The sequence below is a fragment of the Pinus tabuliformis genome, chromosome 3_1 (assembly GCF_031772625.1).
Source record: "Pinus tabuliformis cultivar Carrire ecotype Pingquan chromosome 3_1, CPIR1, whole genome shotgun sequence".
NCBI lineage: Eukaryota > Viridiplantae > Streptophyta > Pinopsida > Pinales > Pinaceae > Pinus > Pinus tabuliformis.
Window position 1 is genome coordinate 113,620,611 of NC_142301.1, and position 15,445 is coordinate 113,636,055.

Below are 15,445 nucleotides of genomic sequence, written 5' to 3' on the forward strand. Positions count from 1 at the left end.
CTCTGATACCACTTGATCTAATATTCACCCTATGAGTGACATCTATTAAAGATTTATTGTTTAAAGGTATTACAGACTCATGCGTTGGTGTGTGTTCTGTGTTATTGAAGCAACAGATCGATCATATTGCCAATACACAAACAATAAAATGGAAAGACAGCAGAGAAATACAGTAAGCAAACACAAAGACACAAGAAATTAATAAGGAGTTCACCCTATTCTCCAGGGCTACATCTCTAGTCCAACTTTCAGTGGTGGCCTTGTTTTATTGTGCCTTTAAACAGAAAATTACAATACAGGGACTCAATGTGAGTTCTCCTAAAGCAGGTTTTTCTTGGCAGGGTGGTTCTTGGATTCCCCAAGCCACTGGAGTGCACAAACTCTTCTTCTTCCTACGAGCTCTGTGACCTTCTGGTCTACAGTGGAAAGAGCCAAATGTGGTGCTCAATTCGGACAGATTCCTCTATGGGATGGCTTGAGTCTTCAAGCTCTCTGGTGCTCAATGCTGCCTTTGGTCAGCTCGGCCCTCTGTTTTCTGTTGCTTTGCTTTATTGCCTTCTTCTCTGGTTTCTGTCTCTCAGTGTTCAATCCTCCTCTCCGGGTTCACTCTAACTGACTCTCTTGTGTATTCTGTCTCTGTTCGTGGCTTTTAGCCATCCATTCCAATGCTTGTTCGGTTCCTCTTCCGCCTCTGTCAATCCACCTTCTGCAGCGGCGCCTGGAGTTCCCTGTTCGGCCTCATCATCAGTGCTCAAGGAGTGGCCACATGTCCTCCTCTAAACAATGCCAGCCTGCTTCGTCGGTTCGGTTCTTCAGTTACGTCATGGATGAAGTCTTTCCTCCACCATGGCAGTCAAACAGACTCCAAATATTTCTAAAACGCGGCGTATTCCTTTGTTGATTCCGCTTCCTCCGTCGGGCGCGATCTCAGCCGTCCAATCTGGGGCCTCTAGATCCAATTCCATATGCATGTTTCACGTAGTTGACTTGCTCGACCTTTAGCGCGCAATCAACGGTAGTTTTCTCTCACCTCCGCTTGCCATGCGTCAATCGATGAATGGAATCGCTCCGCTCCCGTCCAAAACCTCTTATCGTTTGAGGGCACCTCGATCAATATCGTCGGTTTCCAGAGCGCGGGTCTGACCTTTTTACTTTCAGCGCTTTTCGCTTTTCCGCCCGCGGTTCTCCGGCTCACCATGCGTCCGTGTGCTCGGGCTTCCTCCTTCACGGCCCTGTTCGCCCAGCGATGCCCAATTCGGGGCTCCCAGGGGCTACTTTGACCTCTTGCGCAGTCTCCATGGGTCTCAGTCAGCGCGCTTTGACCGAGGTCCTCGTCGTTCCACGCTGGCTGCCATTGCCACTGGTTCAGGGTGTTTTTGATCACTGTTTTGGATTTCTTTAGAGATTCGTCCGGACCTGATACAGTCATGGTTCTTTGACAGTGTTCTATGGATCCAATTTGGATCATATGTTGTGTTATTGATTTATTAATGGACAAGTTATTTATTTAATGAAAAGTAAAAACTTGTGAAATAATGACCCAATCAATGTTACACTGACTCACTCCTGCCCCCCACCCCCTTTTAGTATAAATAAGCTTCCAACAATTAGTGTCATAGTAGGTTCTTATGGTGCAACTTAACCTCTAGAAGGTAGACCTAGTTGAATCATGAGTCATCAAAATGTTCCTTTGCTCAATGTCACAGGAGAGAAGTTAAAACCTGAATTATCTGCTCATGGATCTAAGGTTTGGAAGGTAGTGATTAGTGGTTATGATGAAGGTCCCCATTCAAAACAAGCTCAATAGTGGAATGCCCAGGCCAAGTGTGCAATTTACAACAATTTTCACAATCTGGGCCTTGAGAAAGTAATGGATCTCAAAGTTTGCAAAGGAGATGTGGGACATGTTTCAAGTCCTACATAAAGGAGAAGCCCAATAGCAGCAATGGAGAAAAGGAGAAGAAAAAGAAAGAGAAGGAAAATTCCTCTTGGCAGGAAAGTGTTCAATCGGATGAGATATATTCTCCTAGCATGAAAGTAGTTGATCATCAAGAGGAGAGACCAGTTGAAGACCAAGCTAAGCTTAACTCAACCTTGGCTAAAATAGAAAGGTTGTCAATGGAAAATAGAGATTTGAAGAAACTTCTTCAAATACTCGAAGAAAGAGAACAAAACTTTAAAGAAGAAATGTTTAACTTGAAAACCTGAATAGAAGAAGGAAGAAGAGTTGAAGAGGCAATGAGCAACCAATTGAAGGTAAGAAAGAAACAATGTAAAAATTTGGAATCTGAGGCAATTTCAACAAAAAATAAGATAGAAAATAACAGATCTAGCTCAAATGCAACTATAGGAGATAATGTAGCAGAACATGGCCACAATCAGATTAGCAAGGAAAAAAACAAGAACAAGCAGCCAAGAAAACTACTCTCATCCATAAGACCTTTTATTTCTTCATTGGAAGAAGTCAAGTGCTTCACTTGCCACAATTTTGGACACATTGCAGCATATTGCAAAAGCATAATGATCACACCTTCCCAACAGAATGTGCACCAGAAAAGTAAGACCTCACAAGCAAGTAATCAAAGAAGATCATTCCCAATGAGAAGATCATCAACCGACGGATTTTTAAGCTCTTTTATGGCTATTGTTATTCATGAAATGTCTTTGGCCATAAGGTTGTTGATTACAAGTCTTATGCAAAGAGGAGTAGAAACGTAAGGTAGAAAAACATAAAATATGAGTCTTTTCCCCATTTTTTTGGTCATATAAGAAGTTATATGTGTGACAATCTTGGCCACATGGCTAAAGATTGCAAGTTTCCCAGTTCCTTCATGCGATCTAGTCAAAAAGAGAAGGTCATTCAAAGCAAACTAGACAAGAAGCTAGAAGGAGATGCACATATCAGTAATCAGCCCACCAAGGTTTGGAAAAAGAAATAGCAGCAAGTGACTTCATTGAAAAATTGAAGTCAACACAGCCTTAGGGGGAGCTTCTCAAGGAAGTGAAGGCTCTCTTATCATTTATATTATTTCAATTTGATATAAGTTGTTTCAGTCATGTATCATTTGATATGTTGGTTGGTAGCAATTACTTGTATGTTGCATCAACTATCCACAACCATGGAAGTAAGCCCCTCAAGGGGAGAGCAGCTTGGGGACGTGAATTTGCATGAGTACAAGTTCATTGATGATGATGCAGTGAGATAACAGTGGATGAACAAAAAGACAATGACAAGGTTGTATACTTGTTGAGGTTGTTCAATGTTGTTGTAATTGGGTCACTATCCCTGGTACAAGAGCCCAAAATTCTTGTTCTATCTTTTATTATTAAGGGTGGCAGGGTGGTGCTAGGTAAAGAAGTTGTAGCTTCCTTCAAGAGGTTGTCGCCTCCTTCCAGTGGAGATATAAATAATTAGGGGTTGTAGCTCCTAGTAGTGGTTAGCAAAATTGGAAGTCGTAACTTCCTTCAACATATAAATAGATTGTTAATATAAATCTTGGGCATCTTTAATGTGATGTGTTTGGTTAATGTTTTGTGATCTTTTAAATTGTTGAAATTTATGAAATACTAATTCACCCCACTCCCCCTCCCCCTAATCAATATTTACAATAGAGCATAACATCTTCTACCTTTGAAGGGTACATGTTCATGGCGTAAGTTTTGAATACATCCATATAAACACATATATTGTTTGTATGAGGTATACTTACATGCTTACATGACTTCAAAAGCTTTGATGGAGGTAAGAAAAGTGTTTCCATCAATACAAAGGGTTGAAATCTATATAGGATGAAAGATATGTAATATATAAATGAATGAAAGAGATATATGAAATATATTGATGATTGAAACAATGCCATGTGACCATACAATTATACATATTGGCTAATCACTATAGTGCAGGTTTATGTCACTTCATTTCTTATTATTATGATATTTGTTGTAGCTTTCTAAGATTTCATCATCCTTGAATTCCCACAAGAGGGAGTACATTCTAATCCAAACATATGTCTAGGTGAAATCTCATCTCTCTCATGTAAGCTTCTCTATCTAATATTGTAAGCGGGGACCTCAAAGTTCAAGAGAAAAGGGTCAATCCTAAAAATGAACTTGCAATCTTCCCTGTCGCTAAAGATAGTTATGAAGCACCCCTTGGCTCCTAGAGTTATAGAAGGAATCACTCGATGAGTCATGCTTGATACATAACAATATATGTCAACACCTTCAATACAATGATACTCTATGTGTGTATTTATACTTTCTCACGAGTATTCCATGAGGGATATGTCAAATACCTCTTATTATTATAATATTTTGTATTAATTACGTAGTGGACCTATTCAATTATTATGGTCACATCACATTCATTATCCCCTTCAGCACCTCTTTGGGTACCCCATATTATCCTTTAGGTACAGTACATAAAATCTTCAAACCTATCTTCTCCAACAAGGTTTTACTTTTAAAATGAATGGGTTTTTTTGGTAGAACTCCACTTACCTTGTCCCTATGTAAATATGTCATTATCTATTTGGTTTCCTTCAATATCTCTAGATTTTTGCAAGTTGAGAGGGCAATCTTAGAATAAATGCCCATAAGCATAACATATGTTGCCTTTGAAGGGTAATGTTCATAATGTAAAGTTCGGATACATTCATATAAACACAAATTGTTCATATAAAGTGTATTTACATGCTTACATGACTTCAAAGCCTTGATGAAGGTAGGAAAAGTGTTTCACCTGTACATTGACATCAAAGTTTGAACCATTTTAATTCATTATACTAGTATTAAAATGTTAGCGAATTATTATTCATTAGATTGAATATCAAGGAGCTAAAATCCATATTGGATGAATGATATATAATATATAAATGAATGAATGAGACACATAAGATAGATTGATGACTGAAACATGCCATGTGATCACGCAATAATACACATTGGCTAACCACTATAGTGAAGGGTCGTGTCTTTTAGGTTGTGTCACTTCATTTATTATTATATCTTATATTGTTATCATTATCATTATTATTATTGTGATATTCATTGTAGCTTTCCAATATTTCATCATCCTACAGTTCTCACAAGAGGAAGTATATTCTAATCCAAACATATGCCCAGGTGAAATCTCCTCTTTGTCATGTAAACCTCTATATCTAATATTGTAAGTGGAGAACTTAAGAGTTCAAGAAAAAGGGATCACTCCCAAAAATGAATTTGTGATCTTCCATGTCACTAAAGATGGTTATGAAGAAGCCTTTATCTCAAGCGTTAATGTTAACACTCCTTTTTCCTTCCTACTAGAGTTGACCCGCCATTTTAAGGTCATGTCACAGAGTCAAAATCCCATGAACTTACAAATGAGTGCATAATCTCTCATACACTATATAAATTTGCCCATCTTACTAGAGATAACCACATAACAAATGCTCTCATTAGTTTTGTCCAAATATTGGCCTTGATTCTTTAGCCCGAAGGATGAATAGCCCATTTTGTTTTTAATGCTTAGGTTATTCAAATTGGTGCTCCCTAAGCACAATTGTTCTTGTTCTATAGACCTTGAGTCCCCATTTAATAAGTGGGATGCACACTTCTTACATTGCCCTCTAGGAAAGCCATGGCGGCTACCTCCTAACACCAATTGGTGTGTGTTTATGTCACCCACTTGCTTCCACTCATTTTACTTATTCAATGAAAATATAGTCTCAAATGATTCATTCATTAGTGTTAAGAACTAGAAAAAAAAATAAAAATAAAAATAAAATAAATAAATAAAAAATAAATAAATAAAAAATTAATTATATATATATGAAAAAAAATATATATTTATAAATAAAAAAACTCCATGCAAATTAAACTGCCCTTTTTCTCCCAACTCATAAACCACCATTATGAATAATAAAAATGCTTCACTTACACTATGACACTAAAAACAAGCCATTAACATTTTCCTAATATATATATGAATTACTATTATTTTGAATTAGATTCTTTATGTGAATTTGTAACTTTTTAGTTTAGATTGTTAATTTCAACTGGATTTGGTCAACATTTAAAAAAAATGGCACTTTTATTTAAAATCTATCAATGAAATAATAATATTACATCTTCAATTTGTAGCTTCTTTCAAACTTCTTCCCACCACTACTTGTATTTTCTAATAAAACACTACAAAACCATATTTCACGACACGTTTGTTTAATATTGTAAAGATGTGTTATAATAACTTAAATTTAATATGAAAGTTTCAAATTCAAATTTAATCTTCATATAAACCACCATTATGAATAATAATAATGCTTCACTTACACTATAACACTAAAAACAAGCCATTAACATTTTCCTTATGAGTTACTATTATTTTGAATTAGATTGTTAATGTGAATTAGTGATTTTTTAATTTAGATTGTTAATTTCAAGTGGATTTGGTCAACATTTAAAAAGTGGCACTTCTATTTAAAAAATTTGTAGCTTCTTTCAAACTACTTCCCACCACTAGTATTTTCTAATAAAACACTACAAAAACATATTTGACGAAACAAAACATATTTGTTTAAGATTGTAAAGATGTGTTATAATAACTTAAATTTAATATGAAAGTTTCAAATTCAAATTTAATCTTCATACAGTTGGATGCAAAATTTTATTAATCTAAAAAATACAAATAGCCATAAAGGTTAATTCAATTTGTTAAACAATCCATTCAAGCCATAAGCAAATCATAGGTTCAAACATAGTTGAATCCTTCAAATTTACCAATCCAAAAGACTAGAGGTTGAATCACCCTTCATCCAAACATTTCAAAGAAGAAAATTTCATAATTCTTAGTGATGAGTATTTTTGGAACACAGTAATTTCGTTGGGATGTCTGACATTTTCAAGTGAACTCTTCACCCGTCCTTCACCCGTCCTCAAGGACAAAGCTCAAATGATGAAGTGAAGATGCCAGATCAAGAATAAATAGAAAAAAGGATCAAGTAATGGTCTGGGGCTCTTTGCTTCATCATTCAAGGATTTTGTCCCTGAAGATGGGTAAAGTATTCACCTCAAACATTAGACATACCAACAAGATTACACAATGTTTAAGAAATATTCATCACCTTGTTCCCTGACTATAAAAACCACCTGGTATGATCCTATAATTCTTTATTGCTATTATATATATATATATATAAGAATGGCATAATTAAAATAAGACAAATGGAAAATGTGTTTAATATACTTGCGCTGTACATATATATATATAAAAGAATGGCATAATTAAAACAAGACAAATGAAAAATGTGTTTAATATACTTGCGCTGCTCTCTGATACAGAAAAGGAGTTTTAATATAATTTTTATCAGTCCAAATAATGATGAAATTTTAAAATAAATTACTATGTAAAGAATTAATCCAAGGAAAAAGAAAATTTATTTGACCGTCTGAATGTATCATGCTATGTATCCAGCATCAGACCGAATGAAATCCTCACACATGTAATACTCCAAGGCAGTCTGCTCCCTTCTATGTTAAAGCATAACACTGCTGCAATCCTCACTGGTGCCACGATAGAAGCCGCATGAAACATATACAAAGAGAAACTAATATTTCCTTTCCTTCACCTTGAAAGTCGATGAACGGATAACATCGTCATCTGTTCTGAGCTTCTTTTCAAGTTCTGGTATGGACTCTGGCTTGGTGAAGTATGTGAATAGCAGGTAGATCCCGTCCAAATATGTGTTTGATTTACCTGACAGATTTTTTCTTTATAGCATATGCTAGTGGAATCATACCTCGATTGAATACCTCAACACCCATGCCACCACCAGCAACAATTATCTGAACATACATAATATAAATCAGAACTTGAAACATCAGATGGTGAGCCTTAAGATTGGGGGTTGCAACTCCAAAATCAAAGAGTACGAATATCGTCCACATTGATTATTGTTTAAAAGCAGCAGATGAAAAATTATCCTCCAAGATATCATTAGTGGAAGTTAATCACAAGTACAACGCTGATCGTAGCAGAGAATTCTGCCATAAAAGATAACCTTTGCAGTAAATTCAAATACATAATCACAAATAACAAGTACCCTAAATCTCTGTGGCGTGAAGATATTTTATATTTGGCAGACTTACATATATAATCTTTTGCCCTCTGAAAAATAAGCCTGTACATCATCAAAGAAACAAACATGGCAAGCACTGAGACATCGGTTAACCCTATCATATTTATTCCTTCCAATATTCCCTCCACCCAGCTTCTCCAATTATTTTAAAATTTAATGACCAAAATGTGTGATACACAGAATACTGTATATTAGGAGATTCGAAAATAAAAGGTCAAAAATACAAAGCAAAAACGAAACCTGCAAGAGCAAAAGTCACATGAAATTAATCTATTACAAATGCTCTTTACCCCTCATGATATTATGTAAACCCTTATAGACCACATATGGCAAATGCATGCCAGTCTAAATTTACATCAATAACAATCTACTTTTGCCGATATGATTTAGCGTTTCCCATGGGAGAAGCATAACCTTCCAACTAACTCGTGCCTACTCAAACTAACACAACTTATCCAACTCGGCTTAGTGTCCGCATGTTTGCTCAACTCGCTAGTTTCCCGAGTCATCTTGGGAAACTGAGCCAAGTTCTCACTCACAATCAAAGTCATCCAGATCGACAGAGAGTTGCGCGGAGAGCACTCAATGAATCTATGCATACTTGCCAAATGCGCAGGAGAAGCCCATACCGGCAAAAATAAATATCTTTTTGCTGATTTCAAACTAATTGAATGTTGTTTCAGGAGTGCTTTCGCTAGCAATCAATCATGTTGGGGAGGCCTTTTCATTAAAACTCGACTTATTTTATTTGCGCTTTAAATTTGTCTCAAAAAGGGGAAATACCGTAATGTCCAAAACGCGTAGAAAAATCAACATTGGATTTTGATCGAGGACGTCTATTTGGGACACAGAGCACATTGGGTAGAATGTTCAACATCAAAGAAGTACTTCGTAGACTTCTGCCTGTGATTTTGCCTTTATTTTCCCATACAAAGAAAATCCAATACCAGGTTCCCCCATAAAGTCTGAAGTCCCAAGAAGAAATAAAATTTCAAAGTGGTGAAGAAATTTCTGTTGGTCATTTTGCAAGACCTTAGTAAGGGTAAGGTTCACTGTAAGTTTTACATAAACCTGAGTTGGTAAATAGACTGTTTGAAATAATGCCTTCCTAAAAATACCTAGGCCATTATGCAAAACGCAACATGTGCCTATAGAAGTCACCCATCATGTAAATGCCAATATAGAAGCTACTGAAGCTACAAAAAATAAGATTAAAAGATTGACGATTAGAAATTGAGCAAGGCTGATGGAGTGGATGAAGCACGGGGAGCGTGCTGCTAGGGTTTCCTAGCTGCCGCTGCTTCTCCCTGAGAGTCTGAAATATTGCATAGAATGCCATGAGAATGGCTGTTTCAGTGTTGCTACAGATTTGGAGTTCCAGTTTTTAGTTGCCCAGCTCACTTGGCTGATTTGCTTTGTGCCAGTTTTTAAGATCTGGGGGTGTTTTCTGTGCTGTTCCTGATTAATCAAGCAGGGCGTTGAGATCATTGCTGGCACAATGGGTGACCTTTCAAACCCTGGCGTGGATCTTCATGACTCTCTACCTCGTGGAAGATTTGTAAAAGGGGCAGACACAATTCCTTCTATTGATTTGGGGTTTGTTTTCTCTGCGAAGAAGACCATGAATACCCTTAAGGAAAGAGGGTTGATTGGTAAATTCACTTGACTTTGGCTCAGTTATAGCTCCGTTTTAGAATGGATCTCTAACAATTGGGCAGAGATCATGAGTCCATTGGCTCTTTATATTTTAGAAATGGTTATTTTTGCTTTTATTTTGAAAGCAACGAGGACAAATAATTGATCTACTTATCTGGGCCCTATTTCATGTGCTTCAAGGGAATGTTTCTCACCCACTTGACTCTGGATTTTAATCCTACCACGGAAATCTCTTTTGCACATGTTTGAAATAGAGAGCCGTATCTTCCCCCTTTTTCCGGTAGCGATGGTATTTTCAAAGCCACACAAATTGGGCCGCTATATTACTAGTTCTTAGGGAAAGGAAAATAACTTCTCCTATTCCAGAATTTGTGTTAATATGGATTTTGCCAAAGGCATCCCTAAGACAATTCAGCTTGACTTGGAGGGCTGGTCCCATCTTTAGGTTTTTGATTATGAGCAGGTTTCTTTCAAATGTAATTTTTGACACGAGTATGGGCACTTTGCAAAAAGTTGTCCAAAACCTCTAGCATCTCAGTTTCCTATCCCTCCACCATCTTCTCAAAGTAATGATGAGCAAGAAGCATTCAATCCAGTTTCAAATAGGCACAAGAATAATCTGTTTAAGAGGCCTCACTCCAGTAGGCCTGAATCTCATTAACATCCTCCCTCCAGTTATAGATATGAAGCTTTGAAGTCCTCGGAGGCAAAATTCATAGCTGAAGAAAATCAGCCAGATCCAGATCAAGTGTCTGCAGAGAATATCAGTTTACCCGTCAAGGAAGAGACTACTTCTAAGGATATTGACAAAATCCCTCCTTCAGATAGGAAAGGAAGAAGAGACGAGTTCAAAGGAAGAGAAGGAGGTCAATCTCTCCTCTTCTCCTTCCTTTTCAGATGTTCTAAAAAGCACAAGAAGTAGAAAAGGTTGAAGCAAGAAATAATCAAAATTTGGTGCCTATCATTCTTTAGCCTCCATGGTTGTAGTGGGGGGTCGGTTTTGATTAAATCTTTAAAATGTTTTGTTTTTGTACCATCTTGTGCAAGCAATTTGTAAGAATCTACTCTTGTTCTCAAGAAGCAATAGGCTCAAGTCTCCGAAGGCCTAGTATTGGATCTCCCCGCTTTCTTCTTTCATTGGGAGAAGGATGGTTTTTTGCCCTCCTCTTTCCAGAATCATTGAAGAATTTTTCCCAGTGGTATTTATTTCAATGTACTTCAGCTGCATGTTCCAGCCACAAATTTTTGCTTAATACAAATTTCTTGTTCTTGTTAAACAAAAGAAATTGGACAAGGCTCATCTGCTATCGATGATTAGAAGTTGGGCAAGGCTCATCTGCTATCGATGATTAGAAATTGGGCAAGGGTCATCTGCTCTTGATAGCGTTACTACTAATAATTCTGTTGTGCCTGACCCACATACACATCCCCAACTTGTTTACTAATTGTTAGTCATTGCTTTTTGTGCCGTACATGTCATCATTCCAACTTGGAGAGCACTAAATGGATAAATAATGTTCACAAACAGGCTGAGAAAGCCATAGGCAACTATTGTTTCTATTCAGACTCAGTTTTAAGCATTGCCAAATCCCCTTGTTGTGCCCTCCATCGTCGATACTAGTGTTATATGTGGCCCGGGTTTCAAAACCATTCCTAAAACTCTTGACAGTAGAATCTTGACAGATAGTGTCCAAGAGGTGAACAAAATTCTTATTGGTTGGACTAATAGCAAGAACATGACCATTTTAAATTTCCTTGTTTGTGTGAAGCACAATGTTTTCTTAAATATGTACATGTTTTTCACAAGGTTAAGAGTACCTCGTCGTTGTGTGAGCTGCTTGAGCAGTTTTGTTGGAGATGAGGGTGGAGTATGTCATTCACATTGTAACCGACTGCTTTTATGTGGCTCCTGGTAGATTCTTAATGGAAGAAAAATCATCTCTTTCTGTGCCCAAAAGATGAACTCAAACAGAATGTTTGTGAGACAGGAGTGGCGCAATCAAAATACAACAAAACTAGCAATAGCATAGGCATTGTTGCACTTGTGTTTAGCGATATGTTTTGGAGGGATGTTAGTGAGGTGAACATTACTTCAGAATCTTTAGTTATGGTACTTAGGATGGTGGATGTGGATAAAGCCCCAGTGGGCTAGATATATGTGGACACAGAGATGGCCAAGGAGTCTGTTTGAGCTACAACTGGGGGCAAGAAGGATAAATGCAAGTCTCTGTACGAAAATATTGACTTCAAGAGGCAGCTTCAGTTTAATAAACCCTTGCATGCTGTTGGGTACTGTTACTGCTCAATCTAGCAGGGATCCTAGTAGGGGTTCCAAAGGGATAACTACTAGACCAAGTGGCAACAACAGGACAAGGACCCATTGTCACCTCAGTCAATGTCCCCTGCTCTTTACAGGCTTTCACCGATGTGAGGAATCCCGGTATGGAGGAAATCACTTGAATGATGGGATCAATGGCAAGGTATAACGTGATTTCCAAGGCCCATTCAAAGGAGAGGCTCAATTAATGGTTCAAATGCTTAAAGAAAAACTGAAAGACTCCCCAAGAAAGACCTATGAAGAATAACCTCGGGCTTAGGAATATTCAATAATGATGAATGCCTAAGATCAAAACTTCCAAAATCAACTTGTGATTGATGTGTTCATACTAGGGCTCAAAGGTAGGCAGGGATGGCTCATTCAATGGAAAAATTCAATTGAAGTGTGAGCTTTGGGAGAAGCTAGGGTGACTTTCCACGAAAAACCCCTTGAGAGAAATACTATAAGAGACCAAGGATTGAGAGATATACCATGATAAAGGCTCATCCAATGATCACCTATAGTTAAGAGAACAGGTTTTGAATGATAAACTACAAAGTGCAAACCTTCAAGAAATCCCCAAGTCAAAGCAGCTTCAAGGGTTCCCTCTTGGTGTGATATCTAGGGCATCAATTTATTTGAAATTCCACCGTCGGAATTCGTTCAAAACTAGAGGATGCCTAGAGGAGACATAAACGAAGAAATATGTCGGGATGGAATCGTAAAGTTCCTCGTCCCTAAAATTTTGCACCAAGCCCTAGAAAATTTCCTATCCTTGGAGGACGAAGAAAAAAGGTAAAAGAATGATATTTCATTAAGTTAATGTGATCACCAAGGATCTCAGACTAGTGCTTAGCTATTGGGAAGATTGGAGTCAAAACGATCAAGATTTGGGAATTTTGCTCTTCAAGGAGGCCTAAAGAAGCAGCTTCACTGATGATGGATGCAGCTACACAACAACTTTAGACTTTTATACTTTGATATGCAAGATTTGATGGATTTTCAAGGTAAAAGGTGGACAACCTACCCCTAGGAAAATTTGTTCTTCTTGCCAAGATGAATATGTTAGGATATTCCGACACATAGGATATAGTTAAGTTCAACTTGGTCTAGTATAGAGTTAGGTTAGAGTTGGGTAAAGTGTGTTTCTTTACCGTTGTACATTTTGTAACTTACAATCCGACGGTCACGATATGTAGTGATCCGACGGTTCACTCTCACCTCGGTATTACCGACACTTGATCCGTGGCTTGACACCCGATTGGTCCATGAGTTCTATTTAAAGCGCATGGAGGGTCATTGTTCGGGTAATCCGTGCATGAGAGAAGCTTATGTAAATTTTCATTCTTTGATCAATAAATTGCCTGTAGTACCCACGTTGGGACAGGCCGTGGACTGTTTCCCTCCTTGCACTCTGAGGGTTTTAACCACGTCAAAAATACTGGTGTATTGATTTGAGATCTGGTTGTGAGCGGTGTCCTTTTGGTATTCTTTCTGTGGAACTTACCCTGTAAATTCCTACATGGTATCAGAGCAATTTGAGGGCCGCGTCCGTTGGTGATCCAAATCTGAAGCCGGTAGAATTGCATGCGGCTGTCGTTTCCTAGATCTGTTGTTTCTGACTGCTTTCGGGCCGAAAGGACTGCTCTGTTGCGTTCGGAGCATCTGTTCCAGTGAGGAACCCCTTTCATTTCACGCGAAAAGGTTTCCGGTAGCCCTAGCTGCGTCATTTTTTCAGATCGGGAGGTATACAGTGTTTTTTTTGCAGTTTACTGTTAATTTCTCTCTGCTTATTTCAGTCTCAGTTTATTTAGCCTTTTTTTTTTTAACCGGATCTATACCTTTCATTTCTGCGTATGCTCTTTGCCCTGCGACTCTGTGCGATCTGGGCAAATCAGAAACAGAAAGGAAGGATTTTTCTCATGCGTATGCTCTTTTCCCTGCACCTTAGTGTGATCTCGGAAAATCAGAAACATTGAGAAAAATATTTAGTTTTTCGGCTAAAGCTAACCTTGATTTTTTTTTTAAATTTCTTGTTTTTTTGGCTAAAGCTAACTTCGAGCCGCAAGGTTCGTTTTTCTTTGCATATTCGTGTTGGGTTTTGTGTTTTGTGTTTTGTAGGGAAAAAGAGCTTTCTCAAGGCAAGCACGCAAACCAAGGCCCCCCCCTCTCTCTCTCTCTCTCTCTCTCTCAAATTTTTTGTATAGATCAATTGGTTCAAAGCTATTTTAAGAGAGTAGAGGTCCTGGGTTCAAGTCTCCATTTTGTGGGGGCGGATTTTTTCATTCCCGCACATTCGCGCACTCTGCCGGCAACGTCAACAATTTTTTTTTAAAAAGCCATAACTTCTTCATCCGGAAGCCTTTTTCAGAGCCGTTTTTTTTAAAACCGCCTATTTTTTCGAGATCTATCCGTTGGTACACTTACTTTCAGCATCTTCAGCTTCAATTTTTTTTTTTAAATGGAAAGTCCATGCCAAGTCATTCTTGACAGCACTAACTACTTCCAATGGGTAGAATACATGGAAGATTTACTTAGAAGTAAAGGTCTCTTCAGAATAGCGACAAACCAAGAGAAGAAACCAAAAGATGAAGACAAGGCGGCAAAATGGGAAAATAGACAAGATCAAGCACGTGGTTTGATAGGGATGTCTATTTCTCCTGATCTTAGATTCCACATTGCAGGACTTGAGACTCCTCATGAAGCATTAGAAAAACTTGCTAAAGTTTTTGGGATTAAAAATGAAATTAGAGCCCATCAACTTGAAAATGAGCTGCTTACTTTGGATCCTAATAATTTTTCTTGCATTGAAGATTTCTTGTCCAAATTCAAGACCCTTAGATATCTCTTGGAAGGTGTTAAAGTTAAGAAAGAAGATGGTAACCTTATTTATTCCATCCTTACTAAGTTGGGACCAGCCTACTCTGTATTTGTCTCCACTTTCCATTCTACAAGGGAAGCTTTCATTTGTCAAGGACAAGACTACAAGGCCCCTTCCTTTGACTCCTTTTGTGATTCCTTAATAAGAGAACAAGAAAAACTCTTACACCTTGGTCTTCTTAATCTTGGAAACTCTTCCACGAAAGCGTTAGCCGCCCAGCAGCAACCAAATTCAAAGAATCCTAAGAAGTCATATCCTCAAAAGAATGGTCCTAAACCATCTCAGCCTCAAAATGAAAGATCATTTCAGCAAAATGATAAGACCAATAAAAACAAATGGAAGAAGACTGATAGACATTGTAACTTTTGTAATCGAGATGGCCACTTAGAATCTAAATGCTTTAAGAAGATGGAAGCCTTGGAAGCCGCAATGAAGAAACATAACATCCATGTGGAGCCTACTTCAACTTCAACT

The 15,445-nt window shown here is 37.8% G+C and overlaps 1 pseudogene across 1 annotated transcript in view; it reads right to left on the reverse strand.

The window, feature by feature from the left end:
* Positions 1-7,263: 7,263 nt before the first annotated feature.
* LOC149186036 (small ribosomal subunit protein bS6c-like) overlaps positions 7,264-15,445 on the reverse strand; it is a 53,625-nt pseudogene continuing 45,443 nt past the window's right edge. The window contains exon 2 of the transcript XR_016255681.1: positions 7,264-7,824. The product of XR_016255681.1 is annotated as a small ribosomal subunit protein bS6c-like (transcript). The remainder of the gene's footprint in view (positions 7,825-15,445) is intronic.